We start from the raw sequence: 16,997 nt of genomic DNA on the forward strand, positions 1-16,997 counted from the left end.
AAAATTATTTTCTTTAAGCATATTAAATATTGGCCCCCAGTCTCTCCTGGCTTTTAGGGTTTCTGCAGAGAGATCGGCTCTTAATCTGATGGGCTTCCCTTTGTAGGTAACCTGGCCTTTCTCTCTGGTTGCCCTTAACATTTTTTCCTTCATTTCAACCTTGGTGAATCTGATGATTATGTGTCTTGTAGTTGCTCTTCTCGAGGAGTATCTTTTTGGTGTTCTCTGTATTTCCTGAATTTGAATGTTGGCCTGTCTTGCTACGTTGTGGAAGTTCTCCTGGATAATATTTTGAAATGTTTCCAACTTGGTTCCATTCCACCCCTCACTTTCAGTTATACCAGTGAAACTTAGGTTTGGTCTTTTCACATAGTCCCATATTTCTTGGAGGCTTTGTTCACTCCTTTTCATTATTTTTTTTGTCTAATCTTTTCTTCACACTTTATTTCATCAAGTTTATCTTTAATGTCTGATATCCTTTCTTCTGCTTGATCAATTTGGCTATTGATACTTGTGTATGTTACACAAAGATCTCGTGCTGTGTTTGTCGGCTCCATCAGGTCATTTATATTCTTCTCTATACTGGTTATTTTAGTTAGTGATTCTTCTAAACTTTTTTCAAGGTTTTTAGCTTATGCTGCACCCACTGTCTAAGCAGTCCTAATGAGATAAGCCAGGTACCTCAGTTGGAAATGCAGAAATCACCCATCATCTGCATTGATCTTGCTGGGAGCTGTAGACTGGAGCTGTTCCAACTTGGCCATTTTGCCAGCCACCTGTTCATATTCATGTTTAAAAATCTTCTCTACAGCCTGAAATGACTACTTCTTCAATATTCATTCAATAAATATTTATTGAATGTATGCCTATTCTCAGCCTAACAGTGCTCTAGATAGTGAGGCTGCAGAGGTAAACAAGAAACCCTAAAACAAGAACCTCATCTTCATGGAATTAACATTATGGCATTTCTAACAGGAAAGACAGTAAGATGATAGATTTTAGTTTTTTTTTTTTTTTTTTTGCACTTAGCTAATCACTAACCATTATTACCTAGGTTATTTCTGAATGGCCCAATTCTCTCTTTATATTTACATTGAATAATATTAAGCTAACCCTTTGGTTTTTTTTTTGCACATTGTAAGAATTTTAATATTTTCATCAAATTTGGAAACAAAATCAAGAAGAGCTACAAACACTTCAGTTACACTAGCTGAGGAAGATAAAATACTTACAACTCATAGGATTACTACAACAATACCAAGTCACCAGGGTACAATGAGTCAAGCAACTCTTTAAGCAGAAATATATCTCCATCTTATACCCCCATAGATTTTAAATTGAATAGTTAATTCTAATAGCTGATAATTTTCCTGGCAAATGGTTAAATTAGAAGAAAGTATAATTATATCACAATTACAAACATATCTCTGTGTTTCTTTAAATAGCACCTTTTTCATAGATCATTAAATATTTAACAATAGAAAAGACTAAAAGCTTAATTTTCCTATGCCCTTTCTGAGTGTATATGAATGAGAAATTGATCACAAAAATCTGAAATTATAATAATAAAAACATTTACATATATTTTGTTTTGTTTTATTATACAGAAAACTAAAAGAAAAAATTATTTGATTTAGCACAAATCACCTGGCAACCCTATTCCCATGTGCCGGTGTTCACAATAAACATTTTTATCAACCTACACTGTGCTTGCATTACTATAATCACCAGACAAGAGGGCTTTTTTCTCTGATATTACCTCAGCAGCTGTGGCAGAGGTGACAGGGGAATGAGTGGGCAGTGTAACAACAGTAAGGGGAAAAAAAGACATATGCTTGTAGGTGTGACTCTATCTCTTCTCCCTGGAACATAATGACTTTGGAGTTTACACTAAACATAGCTGTCATTTGTTTCTCCTCAAAGTCAATTTAAAATACATCTCCCTGTCTACAGACATCTGATTCACTAATGCCTAAAATTCACTTTAGGGAGCTATTTCATTCAGTTATCTCTTGTCCTGCACCAGATGTCTCTTTGTGAATGTCAGTCACCCAAAAGAGAAACACATTTTTTTCCATCCCTTAGATTAATGGAGTTTATGAGGTCATTTTTATCTTATAATGGAAAGGGCATAAAGGAGCTAGAAGGTGTCAGTCCTGATCTTAAGCCTGGCTTCTTTCAGGTTTTCCCACAGGCCAGGAGGCCCTTAGAATGCCAGAGCTTTTAGGTTATTCTTCCCCAGTGTTCATTTTCCTATCTCATCCAACAGTATCTGTTGTCTTTTATGTCCTTAGTAAACCATATAATCCTAAATGTGGCTATTTGGCTCTCCTTTTTATGCCTCATAATCAATTCTTCCACAATCATTTGAGCTAGAAAATTATGCAAACCCTGTGTATGTCCACCTGGGGCTTGAAGCCACCTGTCACAGCATACACATGACCTGTGAGCTATGTTATATTGCCATCTAGAAATATAAGCAAACAGGCATAAGAGCTGGAACTCCAGTAGAGTCCCAGATACTGTGGGTAGTTAAAAGTTTCATTTTACACCAAGCACATATATCACACCTATAATGTTCAGTTTTCTGTCCAGCAGAAAATAAGAACAAAGTAGATTTTGATTACAAAATTTAAACACTGAGAACCACAGTATTTTCTGCCTTAGAGGCATAAAGGCCACCCAGTATTTTTGTGACCATCTTAAGGGATTGTCTTGTGAAAGTCTTTTTCTTTCTCTGGACCTCAGTTCTGCCATTTGTAACATGAGGTTTGTGGAATAAATAATCTTGGAGTCCCTATAACTCTGACCTTCTCTGGTTTTATATAGATTATCCAAAATAAAAATTGTGGCTCTGTCATTTCATTGACCTTAGCAGAAATAAATAAAAATGACCCATTCACAAGCAATGCCTTTATTTGACTTGATTCAGAGCTCACACGGTAGACACAGGCTTTTCTGGGGTCTTTTGTTGAATGTAATCAGTGGCAAATTTTTAATATTTCAGCTACCTGAGACAGATACAACAGTTGGGGAAATCAGCAAGCTGACCAAAAAATGTAAAAGAAAAGCCTGTGTGATAAAGACATCCAAAGAGGGCTTTGAATAACTTGGACATATTTCTCGGAAACTAGAAGTTCATGTATATGTAAGGCTATGCACATGCCCAGGGTTGCATATATGCCTAAGCTCTAACCTCTGAAAGATCTCCAGGCTATGCACAGCAGAAAGTAAAGGCTAAGGCAGAGGTGTAAACTGCCTTCCTGAGTGTTGAAGGCATGCCACTACATATTTAAGAAGTTCAATAAGCTCCAAGTTGTGTAAATTTAAAGAGACCCACACTGAGAGAAATTATAATAAACTTACAAAAGCCAAAGTCAAGGAGAGAACCCTGAAAGCCGTAAGAGATAAATGATTCATCATATACAAGTATTCTTCAATAAGACTGCTAGGTAATTTATCATCAGAAACCAGGAAAGCCAAAGGCCAAAAGGATGGGAAATGATATGCAAAATGATACTATGCATACTATACTAACCAAAACAAAGCTGGGCTGGCTATATTAGTATCAGACAAAATAGACTTTAAGACAAAAATTTTTACTAGAGAAAATGAAGGTCATTTTGAAATGATAAAAGAGGCAATCTATTAAGAAGATACAACAATTATAGACATATGTACTTGGCAACAGAACACAAATATACATAAAACAACTGACAGAATTGAAGGAAGAAATGGATAATTCAATAATAATAGTTGGAGAGTCCAGTATCTCATGTTTTATAATGAACAGAACTAGACAAAAGATAAACTAGGAACTAGAATACTTGAACAATACTGTAAACCACTATCAACATGTACAGAATTCTGTATCCAAAAACAGGCCAATATATCTTCGTCTCAACGGTCTTGAAACTTTCTCTGGAATTAACTACATGTTTGTTTTGGCCATAAAATGTTTTAATAAAATAAAATTTTTTTAAATCTCACAAAGCATGTTCCACATCTGCAATGACTTACCTGCACATTGCGCACATGTACCATAAAACCTAAAGTATAATAATAATAATAATAATAATAAAGGAAAAAAAAAATTAAAAAAATAAATAAATAAAATAAAATAAAATGAAGCTGTACCCCCCCCCCAAAAAAAGAAATTAAAATAGAAATTAGTAACAGGTAAAATTAGAAAAATCACAGATATGTGGAAATTAAACAATCTGTCACTAAATAATCAATGAATAAATGAAGAAATCACAAGGAAAATCTGAAAATACTTTGAAACAAAAACAAACTCAAAATGTAAACTTACAGAATGCAGATAAAATAGTGCTATAAAAATTTTAGCTGTACTGGGCATGCTGACTTATGCCTGTAGTCCCAGCATTTTGGAAGGCTGAAGCAGGAGGATCACTTGAGCTCAGGAATTCAAGACCAGTCTTGGCAACATGGAGAAGCCCCATATCTACAAAAAAATACAAAAAAAAAAAAAATAGCCAGGTGTGGTACTGTGTGCCTATAGTTCCAGCTACTCAGGAGGCTGGATTGTGAAGATTGTTTGAGCCTGGGAGGTTGAGTCTGCAGTGAGCTGAGATTGCACCATTGCACTCCAGCCTGGGTGACAAAGCAAGATGCTCTCTGAAAGAAAGAAAGAAGGAAAGACAGGGAGGAAGACAGGAGGGAAGGAAGAAAGGAGGAAAGGAAGGAAGGGAGGGAGGGAGGGAAGGAAGGGAGGGAGGGAGGGAGGGAGGGAAGGAAGGAAGGAAGGAAATCATAGCTGTAATAACATATTTTTAAAAGAAAAAATCAAATAATAACAATAATAAGGGTTAGAGCAAGATAATTAAAATAGAGAGTATAAAAACAGAAAACTAAACATAGAGTTACCATATGACCCAAGAATTTTACTTCTAGGTATTTGCCAAAGAGAACTGAAAATACATACGTATGTAAAAACTTGTACATAAATCTTCATTTTAACATTATTCATAACAATCAAAAGCTGGAAACACTATCTTGGTTAAATTTATTCCTAGGTACTTTTGTGATGCTACTGTAAATGGGATTTTTTTAAATTTCTTTTTCAGTTAGGTCATTATTTGTGTATAAAAAAATGCTACTGACTTTTGTATGTCAATTTTGTATTCTACAACTTTACTATTTTATTATTTCTGAAAATTTTTTGTTTTTTTTTACATATAGGATCATGTCATTTGCACCTAGAAATAATTTTACCTTTTTTTCTGACATATATATTTATTGTTTCTTTTTCTTTTTTAATTTTAATTTTTAATTTTTGCAGATCCACAGTAGCTCTGTATATTTACTGGTTACATGAAATATTTTGATCCAGGTATGTAATGCATATTAATCATGTCAGAGTAAATTATATATACAGATAAATGCATCAAATGAGACATTTATTCCTTGTTACAAAAGCAATCCAATTATACTCTCTTAGTTATTTAAAAATGTATGATTAAGTTATTTTTTACTATAGTCACATTGTTGTGCTAGCAAATACTAGGTCTTATTCATTCTTTCTAAATATTTTTTGTACATTAACCTGCACAACTTTACCCCCATACTGCCACTACCCTTCACAACCTCTGTTAACCATCCTTCTACTCTCTATCCCCATGAATTTGTTTTAATTTTTAGCACAAATAAGTGGCAACATGAAAAGCTTGTCTTTCTGTATCTCACTTATTTCACTTAAAATACTAACTCCTGTTCTATCCATGCTGTTACAAATGACAGGATTTCATTCTTTATTATAGCTGAATAGTACTCTATTGTGTATGTGTGCCACATTTTCTTTATCCATTCATATGCTGATGGACACTTAGGTTGCTTCCAAATCTTGGCTACCGTGAACAGTGCTGCAACAAACTTAGGAGTGCAGATATCTCTGTGTTTTAATGACTTCCCTATTTGGGGTATATACTCAGCATTGGGATTTCTGAATTATATGGGAACTCTATTTTTAGTTTTTTTTAAATAAACTTCCAAAGTGTTCTCCATAATGGTTGTACCAGTTTACATTCTCAACAACAATGTGTGAAGGATCCCTTTTCTCCACAACCTCTCCAGCATCTGTTATTTCCTGTCTTTTGGATACAAACAACTTCAGCTTGGATGAGATGAAATCTTATTGTAGTTTTAATTTGCATTTCCCTGATTTTCATTGATATTGAGCACATTTTCATATGCCTTTTTGCCATTTGTATGTCTTGTTTTTGGAAATGCCTATTTAGGTATCTTGCCCATTTTGTAAATAGATTATTAGATGGTTTCTTATAGAGTTGATTGAGCTCCTTATATATTCCAGTTATTAATCCCTTGTCAGATTGGTAGACTGCAAAGATATTTCCTTTCTATGGGTTATGTCTTTATTTTGATGGTTGTTTCCTTTGTTGTGCAGAAGATTTATAACTTTATGTGATCTCATTTGTCCAATTTTTTTTGATTGCCTGTGCTTATGGAATATTGCACAAGAGGATTTTGCCCAGACCAATGTCCTGGAGAGTCTCCCCAATGTTTTCTTGTAGTAGTTTCATAGTTAGAAGTCTTAAGTGTAATTCTTTAATCCATTTTGATTTGAGTTTTGTGTATGGCAAAAGATGGAAATCTAGTTTGCTGCTTCTGCATTTGGATTTCTAGTTTTCCCAGCACCATTTCTGAAGAGAATATCTTTTCCCAGGTGTATCTTCTTGACCTCTTTGTCAAAAATGAGTTATCTGTTATTTCTTGCCTTCTGCTAGCTTTTGAATGTGTTTGCTCTTGCTTTTCTAGGTCTTTTAATTGTGATGTTAGGGTGTCAATTTTGGATCTTTCCTGCTTTCTCTTGTGGGCATTCAGTGCTATAAATTTCCCTCTACACACTGCTTTGAATGTGTCCCAGAGATTCTGGTATGTTGTGTCTTTGTTCTCGTTGGTTTCAAAGAACATCTTTATTTCTGCCTTCATTTTCTTATGTACCCAGTAGTCATTCAGGAGCAGGTTGTTCAGTTTCCATGTAGTTGAGCAGTTTTGAGTGAGTTTCTTAATCCTGAGTTCTAGTTTGATTGCGCTGTGATCTGAGACACAGTTTGCTATAATTTCTGATCTTTTACATTTGCTGAGGAGAGCTTTACTTCCAACTATGTGGTCAATTTTGGAATAGGTGTGGTGTGGTGCTGAAAAAAATGTATATTCTGTTGATTTGGGGTGGAGAGTTCTGCAGATGTCTAATAGGTCTGCTTGGTGCAGAGCTGAGTTGAATTCCTGGGTATCCTTGTTAACTTTCTGGCTCGTTGATATGTCTAATGTTGACAGTGGGGTGTTAAAGTCTCCCATTATTATTTTGTGGGAGTCTAAGTCTCTTTGTAGGTCACTCAGGACTTGCTTTATGTGTCTGGGTGCTCCTATATTGGGTGCATATAAACTTAGGATAGTTAGCTCTTCTTTTTGAATTGATCCCTTTACCATTATGTAATGACCTTCTTTGTCTCTTTTGATCTTTGTTGGTTTAAAGTCAGTTTTAGCAGAGACTAAGATTGCAACCCCTGCCTTTTTTTGTTTTCCATTTGCTTGGTAGATCTTCCTCCATCCTTTTATTTTGAGCCTGTGTGTGTCTCTGCACGTGAGATGGGTTTCCTGAATACAGCACACTGACGGGTCTTGAGTCTTTATCCAATTTGCCAGTCTGTGTCTTTTAATTGGAGCATTTAGTCCATTTACATTTAAAGTTAATATTGTTATGTGTGAATTTGATCCTGTCATTATGATGTTAGCTGGTTATTTCACTTCTTAGTTGATGCAGTTTCTTCCTAGCCTCGATGGTCTTTACAATTTGGCATGATTTTGCAGTGGCTGGTACTGGTTGTTCCTTTCCATCTTTAGTGCTTCCTTCAGGAGCTCTTTTAGGGCAGGCCTGGTGGTGACAAAATCTCTCAGCATTTGCTTGTCTGTAAAGTATTTTATTTCTCCTTCACTTATGAAGCTTAGTTTGGCAGGATATGAAATTCTGGGTTGAAAATTCTTTTCTTTAATAATGTTGAATATTGGCCCCCACTTTCTTCTGGCTTGTAGAGTTTCTGCCGAGAGATCTGCTGTTAGTCTGATGGGCTTCCCTTTGTGGGTAACTCGACCTTTCTCTGTGGCTGCCCTTAACATTTTTTGCTTCATTTCAACTTTGGTGAATCTGACAATTATGTGTCTTGGAGTTGCTCTTCTCAAGGAGTATCTTTGTGGCATCCTCTGTATTTCCTGAATCTGAATGTTGGCCTGCCTTGCTAGATTGGGGAAGTTCTCCTGGATAATATTCTGCAGAGTGTTTTCCAACTTGGTTCCATTCTCCCCATCACTTTCAGATACACCAATCAGACCTAGATTTGGTCTTTTCACATAGTCCCATATTTCTTGGAGGCTTTGTTCGTTTCTTTTTATTCTTTTTTCTCTAAACTTCCCTTCTCACTTCATTTCATTCATTTCATCTTCCATCACTGATACCTTTTCTTCCAGTTGATCACATCAGCTCTTGAGGCTTCTGCATTCTTCATGTAGTTCTCGAGCCTTGGCTTTTGGCTCCATCAGCTCCTTTAAGCACTTCTCTGCATTGGTTATTTTAGTTATACATTCGTCTAAATTTTTGTCAAAGTTTTTAAATTCTTTGCCTTTGGTTTGAATTTCCTCCTGAGGGAAATACAGAAACAAAAAACCGTTCAAAAAATTAATGAATCCAGGAGCTGGTTTTTGACAGGATCCACAAAATTTATAGGCTGCTAGCAAGAGTAAAAAGAAGAAAAGAGAGAAGAATCAAATAGACGCAATAAAAAATGATAAAGGGGATATGACCACCGATCTCACAGAAATACAAACTACCATCAGAGAATAATACAAACACCTCTAAGCAAATAAATTACAAAATCTAGAAGAAATGGATAAATTCCTTGACACACACACCCTCTCAAGACTAAACCAGGAAGAAGTTGAATCTCTGAATAGACCAATAACAGGCTCTGAAATTGTGGCAATAATCAGTAGCTTACCAACCAAAAAGAGTCCAGGACCAGGTAGATTCACAGCCGAATTCTACCAGAGGTACAAGGAGGAACTGGTACCATTCCTTCTGAAACTATTCCAATCAATAGAAAAAGAAGGAACCCTCCCTAACTCATTTTATGAGGCCAGCATCATCCTGATACCAAAGCCGGGCAGAGACACAACCCAAAAAGAGAATTTTAGACCAATATCCTTGATGAACATTGATGCAAAAATCCTCAATAAAATACTGCAAACTGAATCCAGCAGCACATCAAAAAGCTTATCCACCATGATCAAGTGGGCTTCATCCCTGGGATGCAAGGGTGGTTCAATATACCCAAATCAATAAATTTAATCCAGCATACAAACAGAATCAAAGACAAAAACCACATGATTATCTCAATAGATGCACAAAAGGCCTTTGACAAAATTCAACAACCTTCATGCTAAAAACTCTCAATAAATTAGGTATTGATGGGACGTATCTCAAAATAATAAGAGCTATCTATGATAAACCCACAGCCAATATCATACTCAATGGGCAAAAACTGGAAGCATTCCCTTCGATAACTGGCACAAGATAGGGATGCCCTCTCTCACCACTCCTATTCAACATAGTGTTGGAAGTTCTGGCCAGGGCAATTAGGCAGGAGAAGGAAATCAAGGGTATTCAATTAGGAAAAGAGGAAGTCAAATTGTCCCTGTTTGCAGATGACATGATTGTATATCCAGAAAACCCCATTGTTTCAGCCCAAAATCTCCTTAAGCTGATAAGCAAATTCAGCAAAGTCTCAGGACACAAAATCAATGTACAAAAATCACAAGCATTCTTATACACTAATAATAGACAAACAGAGAGCCAAATCATGAGTGAACTCCCATTCACAATTGCTTCAAAGAGAATAAAATACCTAGGAATCCAACTTACAAGGGACGTGAAGGACCTCTTCAGGGAGAACTACAAACCATTGCTCAATGAAATAAAAGAGGATACAAAGAAATGGAAGAACACTCCATGCTCATGGGTCAGAAGAATCAATATCGTGAAAATGGCCATACTGCCCAAAGTAATTTATAGATTCAATGATGCCATCCCCATCAAGCTACCAATGACTTTCTTCACAGAATTGGAAAAAAACTACTTTGAAGTTCATATGGAACCAAAAAAGAGCTCGCATTGCAAAGTAATCCTAAGCCAAAAGAACAAAGCTGGAGGCATCACACTACCTGAATTCAAACTATACTAGAAGGCTACAGTAACCAAAACAGCACGGTAGTGGTACCAAAACAGGGATATAGATCAATGGAACAGAACAGAGCCCTCAGAAATAATACCCCATATCTACAACTATCTGATCTTTGACAAACCTGACAAAAACAAGAAATGGGGAAAGGATTCCCTATTTAATAAATGGTGCTGGGAAAACTGGCTAGCCATATGTAGAAAGCTGAAACTGGATCCCTTCCTTACATCTTATACAAAAATCAATTCAAGATGGATTAAAGACTTAAATGTTAGACCTAAAACCATAAAAACCCTAGAAGAAAACCTAGGCATTACCATTCAGGACATAGGCATGGGCAAGGACTGCATGTCTAAAACACCGAAAGCAATGGCAACAAAAGCCAAAATTGACAAATGGGATCTAATTAAACTAAAGAGCTTCTGCACAGCAAAAGAAACTACCATCAGAGTGAACAGGCAACCTACAAAATGGGAGAAAATTTTCACAACCTACTCATCTGACAAAGGGCTAATATCCAGAAACTACAATGAAGTCAAACAAATTTACAAGAAAAAAACATACAACACCATCGAAAAGTGGATGAAGGACATGAGGAGACACTTCTCAAAAGAAGACATTTATGCAGCCAAAAAACACATGAAAAAATGCTCACCATCATTGGCCATCAGAGAAATGCAAATCAAAACCACAATGAGATGCCATCTCACATCAGTTAGAATGGCGATCATTAAAAAGTCAGGAAACAACAGGTGCTGGAGAGGATGTGGAGAAATAGGAACACTTTTACACTGTTGGTGGGACTGTAAACTAGTTGAACCATTGTGGAAGTCAGTGTGGCGATTCCTCAGGGATCTAGAACTAGAAATACCATTTGACCCAGCCATCCCATTACTGGGTATATACCCAAAGGGCTATAAATCATGCTGCTATAAAGACACATGCACACGTATGTTTATTGCGGCACTTTTCACAATAGCAAAGACTTGGAACCAACCCAAATGTCCAACAATGATAGACTGGATTAAGAAAATGTGGCACATATACACCATGGAATGCTATGCAGCCATAAAAAATGATGAGTTCATGTCCTTTGTAGGGACATGGATGAAATTGGAAATCATCATTCTCAGCAAACTATCGCAATGACAAAAAACCAAACACCGCATGTTCTCACTCATAGATGGGAATTGAACAATGAGAACACATGGACACAGGAAGGGGAACATCACACTCTGGGGACTGTTGTGGGTTGTGGGAGGGGGGAGGGATAGCATTAGGAGATACACCTAATGCTAAAAGATGAGTTAATGGGTGCAGCACACCAGCATGGCACATGTATACGTATGTAACTAACCTGCACATTGTGCACATGTACCCTAAAACTTAAAGTATAATAATAATAATAAAATAAAAAATTAAAAAAAATTTGTAAGAAAGAGAAAAAAATGATTTATCTGTAGGTGTGTGAATTTGTTTCTGGATTCTCCATTGTGTTTCACTGATCCTTATGTTTGTTTTTATGTCAGTACCATGTTATTTTGGTTAGCATATTTTTGTAATATAATTTGAAGTCAGGGAGTGTTATTCCTCCAGTTATGTTCTTTTCATTCAGGATAGCTTTGGCTATTCTGAGTCTTTTGTGGCTCCATATAAATTTTATAATTTTTTCTATTTCTGTGAAGAACGTTGTTGGTATTTTGATAGGGATTTCATTGAATCTAAAGATTCCTTTGACAGTATGGACATTTTAACAATGTTCTTTCTTCCAATCCATGAACATGAAATATCTTTCCATTTTTTGGTGTTCTCTTCAGTTTCTTTTATCAATGATTTACAGTTTTTATTGTAGAGATCTTTCACTTCTTTGATTAAGTAAATTCCTAGGTATTTAATTTCATTTGTGGCTATTGTAAATTGTATTACTTTTTTATTTCTTTTCTACAATTTTCACTCTTGGCATATAGCTATGCTGTTAATTTTTGTATGTCAATTTTATATCCTGCCACTTTTCTGAACGTGTTTGTCAATTCCAATAGTTTTTTCATGGAGTCATTTTTTTTTTTAAATAAGATTTGATCATCTGCAAACAAGGATAATTTGACTTCTTCCTTTCCATTTTGGACCCCCTTTTTATCTTTCTCTTGTCTCATTGCTCTACCTAGGTCTTCCTGTACTATGTTGAATAACAGTAGTAAAAGTCAGCATCTTTGTGTTTCTCATCTCAGAGAAAGGCTTTCAGTTTTTCCTCATTCAATATGATACGAGCTGTTGGTCTGTCTTGTATAGCTTTTATTATGTTGAGGTATGCTCCTTATATACCCAGTTTTTTGAGAGCTTTTATCACCCAGGGATGTTGAAATTTATCAAATTATTTTTCAGCATCAATTAAAATGATCATACCCTTTTTGTACTTCATTTTGTTGCTATGATGTATCACCTTAATTTATTTGTGCATGTTGAATGATCTTTGCATCCCAGGGATAAATCCCAATTGGTCACAATGAATGATCTTTTTAATGTATTGTTAAATTCACTTTGCTAATAATTTGTTGAGAATTTTTGCATCCATAATTATCAGTGACATTGGCCTATAGGGGTTTTTGTTTGTTTGTTTGTTTATTCGTTTGATTTGTCTTTGTCTGTTGTTGGCATCATGTAAATACTGGCCTCACAGAGTGAGTTTGGAACTATTTTCTCCTCCTCTGCTTTTCAGAATGTATTGAGTAAGATTTGTATTCTTTCTTTAAAGGTATGGTAGAATTCAGCAGTGAAGTCATCAGGTCCCAGGCTTACTTTGCTGGGAGACTTTTATTACAGCTTTTATCTTGTTACTTGTTATTGGTCTTTTCAGGTTTTGGATTTCTTCGTGGTTAAATTTTGGTTGGTTTTATATGTCTAAGAATTCATCCTTTTCTCCCAGATTTCCAATTTATTGGCACACAGTTCCATGTAGCAGCCACTTATGATCCTTTGAATTTCTGCAGTGTCAATTGTAAATATCTCCTTTTCCATCTCTGATTATATTCGTTTGGCTTATTTCTCTTTTTTGCTTAGACTGGTTAAAGATTTGTCAATTTTTTTATATTCAAAAAACACAGTTTTTTATTTCATTAATCTTTTGCTTTATTCTTTTTAAATTCATTCATTTCTGACCTAACATTTATTATTTCTTTTTCTTTTGCTAATTTTCAGCTTGGTTTCCTCTTGCTTCTCTACCTCCTGAAGATGAAGCATTATGTTGTTCATTTGGAGGTTTTCTACTTTTTTAATGTACACACTTATAACTATTAATTTTCTTCTTAGTACTGCTTTTAGTGTACCCCATAGTTTTGGGATGTTGTGTTTGCATTATCATTTGTTCCAAGAATTTTTTAAATTTTCTCCTTAATTTCTTTATTGACACTTTGTCACTCAGGAGAATATTATCTAATTTCTGTATGTTTGTGTAGCTTTCAAAATTCCTCTTGTTATTCAGTGTTGGTTTTATTCCATTGTGGTCAGAGATGATAACTTGATATTACTTCAATTTTTGAATGTTTTAAGAATTGTTTGGTAACCTAATATATGGTCTGTCCTTGAGAATGATTCATGTGTTGGCGTTGATATAATTAACATGTGTATAAAGAATGGAGATCTTGGATGAAATGTTCTGTAAATATCTATTAGATCCATTTGTTCTATGGTGCATATTAAGTCTTATGTTCCTTTGTTGATTTTCTGTCTGGAAGATCTACCCAATGCTGAAGGTGGGGTGTTGTAGTCTCCAGCAATTATTGTCTTGGGGTCCATCTCTCTCTTTATCTCTAAGAATATTCACTTTATGTTTCTGGGTGCTCCAGTTTTGTATGCATATATATTACCATTGTTATATCTTCTTGCTGAAATGACTTTGTTACCATTATTTAGTGATCTTATTTGTCTCTTCTTATAGTTTCTTGTTTTAAAATCTACTTTTTATATAAGTATAACTATACCTTCTCTTTTTTGGTTTCCACTTACATTGGATATCCTTTTCCATTCCTTTATTTTCAATCTATATGTCTCTTTCTAGGTGAAATGTGTTTCTTGTAGGCAACAGAGCATGGAGTCTTGCTTTTAAATCATTTAGCCACTATGTATCTTTTGATCACTGCATTCATAGTCCATTTACATTCAAAGTTATTATCGATAAGGACTTACTCCTGCCATTTAATAATTTGGTGTCTGGTTGTTGGGGGACTTCTCCTCCTATTTTCCTTCCTTCTTGTGTTCTTTCTATAGAAGATAACTTTCTTTGGTGATATGATTTCATTACTAATTGGTTATTTTTTGTATATCTCTTGTTATTTTTCTGATTTGAGGTTATGACGAGGCTTGCAAATACTATTAAGGTGATAACAACTTAACACTATTTGCATAAACAAATAACCAAAAAGAAAATTAATAAAAACTCTACACTTTACCTTCATCACATTTTAGCTTTTCATTGTTTCTGTTTATATCTTATTGTACTGTCTATGTTTAAATAGTTGTAGTTATTATTTTGATTGATTTATTGTTTGTCCTTTCTACTTAAGATAAGGGTAGTTTACACACCACAGTAGCAGAATTATAATACTCTGTGTTTTTCTGTTTACTTAGTATTAACAGTGAGTTTTTTTCCTACCTTAGCATGATTTTTTGGCTCATTAATGTCCTTTTCTTTCTGATTGAATTACTCCCTTTAACTTTTTTCATAAGATAGATCTGTGGTTAATAAAATACCTCAGCTTTCATCTGTCCTTAAAAGTATTTCTATTTTTGAATAATATTTTCTTTCAAACTATTATATATTATACTTGTAACCATCCTTGGCTATACTAATCTAGGTTAAAAGTGTTTTTTTTATTTTCTTCAATAATTTAAATATGTAATGACACTCCCTCCTGGCCTATAAGGTTCCCACTAAAAAGTCTGTTGCCAGGTGAATTTGGGCTTCATTATATGTTTTTTGTTTCTTTTGTCTTCCATGTTTTAGGATCCTTTTATTATCTTTGATCTTTAGGAGTTTATTAAGTGCCTTGAGGTAGTCTTCTTTCAGTTAAATTTGTTTTATTTTCTATAACCTCCTTGTACTTGAATATTAATAACTTCCTCTAGATGTGGAAAGTTCTCTGTTATTATCTTTTTGAATAAACGATCTGTTCCTATCTCTTTCTCTGACTCCTCTTCAAGGTCAATAACTCTTGGATTTGCCCATTTGAGACTATTTTCTAGATTTTTGTAGTTGTGTTTTATTTTTTTTGCTTTTTTCTTTTATCTTTTCTGACCATGTCTTTCTACACAGCCTGACTTCAAGGTCACTAATTCTTTCTTCTCTTTGATCAATCTGCTATTAAAAGACAGCCATGCATTCTTCAGTATGTCACTTGCACCCTTCAACTCCAGAATTTCTGCTTGTTTCTTTTTAATTATTTTAATCTCTTTGTTCAATTTATCTAATAGAATTCTGAATTCCATCTCTGTGTTATCTTGAATATCTTTAAGTTTTCCCCAAACAGCTACTTCAAATTCTCTGTCTGAAAGGTCACAAATCTCTGTATCTCTGGAATTGGTCCCTGGTATCTCATTTACTTCATTTTGTGAACTCATGTTTATGCTTATAGATGTTTGTCTCTGTTTGGGCATTGAAGAATTAGGTATTTATTGTAGTCTTAGCAGTCTGAACTTGTTTATATCCATCCTTTTTGAAAACATTTTCCAGATATTTAAAGATATTTTTGAGTTGTTATCTAAGTTATATCTACTTTAGGGTATACTCCAAGCCCAGTAATGCTGTGGCCCTCTCAGGCTTGTATAGATACCACCTTGTGGTCTTGAATAAGATACCAAAAAATTTTCTGGTTCACCAGGAAGAGACACATTTTTCTCACTTTATTTTCTTCTGAATAAACAGTGACTCTTTCTCTCTTTGTTCTGATTTTCCTGGAGCTGAGGGTGGAGTGACACAAGCACCCCTGTGGCCACAGTCAGTATGGCTGCACTAGGTCAGACCTGAAGCCAGCACAGCACTGAGTCTCACCCAAGGCTTGCTGTAACTGCTGCATGGCCAATGTCTGTATTTGCTCAAGGCCCTGGAACTCTACAATCAGAACATGGTGAAGCCAGTCAGGCTTGTGCTCTTTGCTTCAAGGCAGTGAGTTCCCTTAGGCCTGGGAAGGTACAGAGGTGTTTTCTGGAAGCCAGAGACTTGAGTCAAAAAGGTTAATAGTCTACCTGGTGTTCTATTGGGTTTGGGGTGAGCTGGCACTCAAATCACAGGACACAGTCTTTCCCAATCTTCCCTCTTCTTTACACAGGCAGAGGAGCCCCATCCCATGGTCACCATCACAACAGGCCCACTGGAGGTACTAGCAGGGTACCATTGATATTCCCACAAGGCTCAAGTGCTCCTCATTCAGCTTTTGGTGAATGCTGCCTGGACTGGGACCCACCTTTCAGGGCAATGGGCTCTTTGCTGGCCCAAGGCAGGTCCATAAATGCTGTCCAAGATCGAAGGCCTAGTCTCCCGGACCCCATGAGTCCACTTGGGTCTCCAGCCCTCTTTGGCTGAGCTGGTTCCTAAGGTGGAAGACAAAGCCTTATTTACTTTTCTCTCCATTTTTCTCAAACAAGAATGTCTCCCCGTGACCACCATAGCTGGGGAATGTGCTGAGGCTCACCTAAAGTGAACAAGTCTCTAAGTCTAACCCAAGGCCCATGGTA

The 16,997-nt window shown here is 35.6% G+C and overlaps 1 protein-coding gene across 2 annotated transcripts in view; it reads left to right on the forward strand.

The window, feature by feature from the left end:
- GPR174 (G protein-coupled receptor 174) overlaps nt 1–16,997 on the forward strand; it is a 126,858-nt gene that overhangs the window by 90,762 nt on the left and 19,099 nt on the right. The window contains exon 3 of one of the 2 annotated variants that reach the window (XR_008497127.2): nt 5,303–5,353. The exons of the other annotated variant lie outside the window; for it this stretch is intronic. The gene's annotated coding sequence lies outside the window, so the exon portion shown is untranslated. The remainder of the gene's footprint in view (nt 1–5,302; nt 5,354–16,997) is intronic. 2 annotated transcript variants of the gene reach the window in all.

The sequence above is a fragment of the Pongo pygmaeus genome, chromosome X (assembly GCF_028885625.2).
Source record: "Pongo pygmaeus isolate AG05252 chromosome X, NHGRI_mPonPyg2-v2.0_pri, whole genome shotgun sequence".
NCBI classification, from domain to species: domain Eukaryota; kingdom Metazoa; phylum Chordata; class Mammalia; order Primates; family Hominidae; genus Pongo; species Pongo pygmaeus.